The 6,000-nt window shown below is 35.3% G+C and overlaps 1 pseudogene; it reads left to right on the top strand.

Moving 5' to 3' along the window:
* The first annotated feature begins 4,843 nt into the window (after positions 1–4,843).
* Positions 4,844–5,506, top strand: LOC100343487 (kinetochore protein Spc25 pseudogene; annotated as a pseudogene).
* The last annotated feature ends 494 nt before the right edge of the window (positions 5,507–6,000 follow it).

Raw genomic sequence — 6,000 nt, 5'->3', positions numbered from 1 at the left:
CACATTTTAGCTCTAGGGAACACTGGAAATTGTTTATTAATGAAATATTTTCTTTTTAAAAAAGATTTATTTTTATTTATCTGAAAGACAGAGTTACAGATGAGAGAGAAAGAGAAAGAGAAAGAGAAAGAGAAAGAGAAAGAGAAAGAGAAAGAGAAAGAGAGAGAGAGATCTTCAATCTACTGGTTCACTCCCCAGATGGCCACAACACCCTGGTCTGGTTCAGGCCAAAGCCAGGAGCCTGGAACTTCTTTTGGGTCTCCCACATGGATGCAGGGACCCAAGCACTTGGATCATCTTCCACTGCTATCCCAGGCAAATTAGCAGGGAGGTGGATGGAAAGTGGAGCAACATGGTCCCAAACCTGTCCCCAAATGGGATGCTGGCATAACAGGTGGCAGCTTAATCTGATAAGTTACAATACTGATTCTGAAAATGTTTTCTTAAGTAAAATGAAGAAGTATATTTGATTGTCTAGCATTGAGAATTGTTTTAAAGGAAAACTAAGACCAATAGATTGAAATTATTGGGATCCAGAACCTAGATAATGCAATACATTTTTAACAAATGAGTAACTGAAAATACAAATTGATTTTCTAATTATGAGGATTTCCTCAAATGGTAGTGAATCCAAGAATGATGTTATTCAAATGCAAGCTTAGAAGATCTACAAAACAATTTCCAGTAGCATTTGAGTGTGGATCATTCACAGATTCTTCTAAACACTAGATATAGTAATTTTAATAAATATTTCCTCAAATTGCAATGTATAACTAGAATTTCATGAAATTATACAAAAAGAAGATATATCCCTTTACAGAACATAGACTTTGTGATGGATGCCGAGGTACATCTTGAAATTCTACCATTCTGTTCCCTTATTTTTTTTAAATATTTATTGGGTACCTACCATGTGCCAGGTACTGACCATAAGTTTTCTTGTTAATACTTTGTGGGATTTGAGCAATACAAATCCACATAGAAACTAGATTTTATTGAAAGACATAAAAATGGACAAATAAAGAACTAAATATAAAACATTAGCCTATTAAAAATTCCTTAAAGAGAGAAAGCATAACAAGGGTTACAGAGTGAGAGAGGATAACGAGGACTTCTGAGAGGATCAGTTCTTCTAGGAAGAAGGTAAGCAAGGATCTGAATGAAGCACAGCATGAGAAAAGATGGGGTAAGAACTTCCCAGGAAGAAGGAAGAGATAGTATAGGTGCTCCAAAGAAGCAACTAACTTGATATGTGTGCATACCAGTGGGCAGGGAAGAACAGCTAAGTGAAGAATTATGGGAGAGAAATTCAAAGAGGTTAATGGGGCACAATTTTTACAAATCTTCTACAGCATGGTGGGGAATTTGTATTTCAATGTGATTGTGTAGGGAAGTTTTGGTAAGGTCTGAACAGAAAAATGACATAATTTTAAATACATATTTTAAAATATTTTAGCTTGAATGTGAAAAAACACACTGTAGGAAAGAGTTCATATAATCATCATAGAGGACTGTGACTTAGAAGTATCAGTGTTTGATGCTTAGTTTATATTTTGAATGTAGTGCTTCACAAATAAGATACTGAATAAGATATAGATATGTAGGAAGAACAAAAATAAACAGAAAATACAAACTTAGCGATCTGAAAAAATTAGATAAGATTTTTGCAAGACCTGAGGACACAGATTTTGGAGGCCTACAACCACTATAAAGTTACAACACTAACTTCATGTTTTGCTATAATCTAGATATTTCAGGCACTTGTAAAATCTATTGATATTGATTTCAGATGAAGAACTAACATGGCGGCTATACTTTTGGACTAACCTAGAGCCAAAGACAAAATTCACTGTATTATAAGACTTCCTGAAAAAAAATTTTATAAAGATTTATTTATTTGAAAGGTAGAGTGGCAGAGAAAGGGACAAACAGAGAGATCTTCCATACACTGGTTCACTATACAAATGGCTGCAAGAGCCATCTGGACCAGGCTATCAGTGCACAAGCTTTGGCTTCACCTGTGCTTAGCTTATAGGATCTGGGGAAGTTCTTATTCATTTTCCACAGATCAAGATCTGTTGCTGCCAGTGTACAAGACTAAACATAACTTGTGATGCAGAACCCGGAGACTGTACCATCCATAACCTGAAGCTTTTTTACCATGACTGTTGACAGTAAAAGCTTCATCATCACAGGTGCTCACCCTGTGGGCCATGGTTAATAGTCTCTCTGCATTCTGAATCTCTGGTACAGTGGATGTTGGTGCAATAAACTATGCAATGGATGTTGGTATAATCATCCACACTCACCCTACAGAACCTGGTAGAAGTCCTAACTGTGTACTGCTGCCCAAGATCATGCTAATTTGTGCGACAAGCCCTTGATTGAACTGTGCTTATCCTGTAAGAACTGAGTAAAATCCATGCCACATCCTGCTGTTCTGGGTCCATGGCTGTTGATGTTGCAAACACCAATACCACCAGCACAGTCATATCCCGCACATCAAGAACCATGTTGCTCTGTTAGAACCTAAGACATATCCTTCATGTCCTGTGAACTTGGGACGATGGCTGTCTGTTTCACAGCCTTTAACATTACCCACACTTGCATGATGTAATCTAAGTATTCTCCTGCACTGTGTCTTGCAGCATTATGACTGTGGCTGTCACCATAAAAATATCTTTATGATTGACACTAGATTTTTGTAAGGCCTGAGGACACAGATTTTGGAGGCCTACAACCACTATAAAGTTACAACACTAACTTCATGTTTTGCTATAATCTAGATATCTCAGGCACTTGTAAAATCTATTGATATTGATGACAGATGAAGAACTAACATGGCGGCTATACTTCTGGACTAACCTAGAGCCAAAGACAAAGTAATTCCTATTGACTCTCCACATGTCACTTAATCAAAAGCTGCTCCGTAATTGGAATAGAAACTGTTCATCTAGACTTATAGACATCAACATAGCAACACAGCAAACATAAGAAAGTATCTGAAAAAAATTAGTTCTCCATAAATAGATGTCAAGTTGAAGGAAATCTCTGAAATGCCTAAAAATAATTCAAAATAATGATCCTAAGGAATCTCAATTATATACAAGAGAATACAGATAGATATTTCAAAGAAATAAGAAAAATGATGCAAGATATGAATGAAAAGTTCAACAAGGGGATAGCAATCATAAAAATGATAAATAATAAATCTTGGATGTGAAAACTTTAATCAGTAAACTAAAGAGAATTTCTGAAGTCAAGGATAAACCTTTTGAAATAACCTAATAATATCAAAAAATAAATAAAAGAATGAAGGAAGTCTATGAATCATACAGGATGCCAATACTAAACAAATATTCATATAACTGGAATTCCTGAAGGAAAAGAGAAGAAAAAGATCATTAACAGCCTAGCTGATGATATAATAGCTGAACTTTCCAAATCTTGGAAGATTTGGATCCAGGTCTAGGAACTGTATGATCTCAAATAGAATCAACAAAAAAAACACTCTTAAGACCTATTACGGTCAAACCATAAAAAAGAGGGGAAGGGAGGCAAGAAAAAAAATCCCAGATTTAAAAAAAATGATCAAGTTACATAGAAAGGAATATCCATCATACTAACAGCAGATTTCTTGGCCAAAACCTTACAGGCTAGAAGAAAATTGGATGATATATTCAAAGTCTCAAAACAAACAAACAACCAAAAAAAACCTGCAAAACTAGAATGAAAGTTTCAGCAAAGCTATTCTTCAGACACAAAGATGAAATAAACTCTTTTCCAGATAAACAAAATATGAATAAAAAGTATAAGCTAGTTGAATTGATTTAAAAAAATGATGTTCCAAAATATGTTGCTTTCAAAAGACTCACTTTACAGTTAAAAAAAAAAAAAACAGGCAAAAGTGAATGGTTGGAAATATTTTACTGTATAAAATAGATTGTAAATGAAAAACTGTGCATAAAAAAGGTTTATTATATTTTGATAACAGGACCAATTCAGCAAGCAGATATAATAATTGTAAATAAGTATGCCCTCAATATAGAATCACCCAAATACATCAATAAAATATAGACTCTAACAAAATCATAGCTGGAAAATTCAATATTCCATTTTTAGATGGTTAGAAGATGTAGACAAAAAATTAGCAAAGACAGTTTGAAGTTGAGTCATCCGATACATTAAATGAACCTAACAGACATATAAAGAATACTCACCTAACAGTTACAGAATCTGCATTTTTCTCTTCAATGCTTAGGTTATTCCCTAGGAATGATCAAATTTTAGGCCACAAATCAAGTCTCAATAAATTCAAAAAATTAAAATCATATTATTTATTTTCTCAAACAATCATGGAATGAAACTAGAAAGTGCTGACAAGAACAGTGGAATATATATATGTATACACACAGACACAGAAATGTAAAAATATAATTGTAAATGATCGACGGATCACTGGACATATTTTAAAGGAATAATGAATTTTCCTATTACAAGTGTCAATGAAACAAAAGTAACATTAGAGGGAAGTTGATAACTATATGTGTACACATCAAAAAAATATTTCAAATAAACTACTCTATGTACCTCAAGAAATTAGAATAGATGGAAAGAACTGATTAAGGTCCGAGGAAAAATAAATGAATTTAAAACAAAGCAAAATTACATGAGGTCAAAGGGGAAAAAAGCTGATGTTTCTGAGGGGAGGCCTACTGTGTTTGAAAGCAGTTTTGCCCAGCTGCAGGCGCTGGGCTGAAGACCTGCCTGACTGAAGGCTGCAGAGAATGGGCGAGAGGAAGGCAGCAGGGCTCAGGCTTGCTCTGTAAGCATTGTCTTACACATGGTGGAGGGCGAACTGGCACATTCAATGGAAATGGAGATGACTTTGAGATAAAATTCAAAAGTACCCTCAGTGACACTCTGTCAGATAGTGGGACTAAGATACCTGGAAAGGCTCCATTAAATCACTTAAAGAAAAGCTGTCTGTGAAATTAAAGGAAGAAGAAGGACTGGTTGAAATGTTTCTGGAATAGAAAATTCAGATCTACAGACAGAATAAGCTGATTCAATAAAAAATAACATAAATTGTTCTAGTTGAAGTAAAAGGCAAAGGCAAAAATTGAAAGTACTCATAGCAGACCTCCATGATCTTAAGGAGGACTATTTCAGGAAGAAGGAAAACTATTTCTGCAGCTAACAAAGCTAATCAAGAGAGAATGAAAAGGCTGCAGAAACCTGTGGATCTGTATAAAGATTGACTTAGACTATCAATTTAAAAAAATGGTGGTAAATTGCAGTTTATATTCACTAACATCGACCCTACGCGTCTCAAGAGCCTGTTTTTGCTTTCCCAGAGCTACATGAAGCCAGGTCTTTGAGTGTCAGATGCTGCCCCTCATCTTGAGGGCCTAGCAGAACTTCAGGAGGATGTAAGGAAGACCAACATTGCACTGATTCTCTTGCCAATGTTCAGAAAGCTTTTACTGCCATGGTTTATATTTAATATGTAATTAGTACCTTAAACCAGTTTGATTTTTCCTCTAATGGACCTCTTTTTTTAATAGCATTCCCATCTATTAGCCTATAATTTGAGATTTTTGTCATATTTTTGTTTGGTTGGTATGCAGAAAACAAAAACATACTATGCCAGAGTATGCCACCTTGACATATTTTTGAAATGATTATCAGAAAACCTCTCTGCCTTCCCCCAGGTTTACCTTAAAGCAGGACATAAATTTATAATGGTGAACACCTCTTCACCTCTCTTTCCCTGGAGGTGACCCTTACCAGCTCTGACATGGATCCCAAAGACTCTACAAGCAAATGTTACTCCCTTAGTTTACTCCCCATAGTGTACCTTCCTCAGCTTTACCCCTTCTGGGAGCCTAAGACTGCTTTCTTTGGTCTTATCTCTTCCCCTAATAATGGATTGTTCTTTGTTGTAGAATTTATATAAGCCACAGTTCCAAGCTGCTGCTTTGAGTTAGCTTTTATTGA

This window comes from Oryctolagus cuniculus, chromosome 8 (assembly GCF_051225735.1).
Source record: "Oryctolagus cuniculus isolate XC-2025 breed Fujian yellow rabbit chromosome 8, ASM5122573v1, whole genome shotgun sequence".
NCBI lineage: Eukaryota > Metazoa > Chordata > Mammalia > Lagomorpha > Leporidae > Oryctolagus > Oryctolagus cuniculus.
Note: the sequence above shows the minus strand (reverse complement) of the source record. Positions and strands in the feature narration are given on the sequence as shown.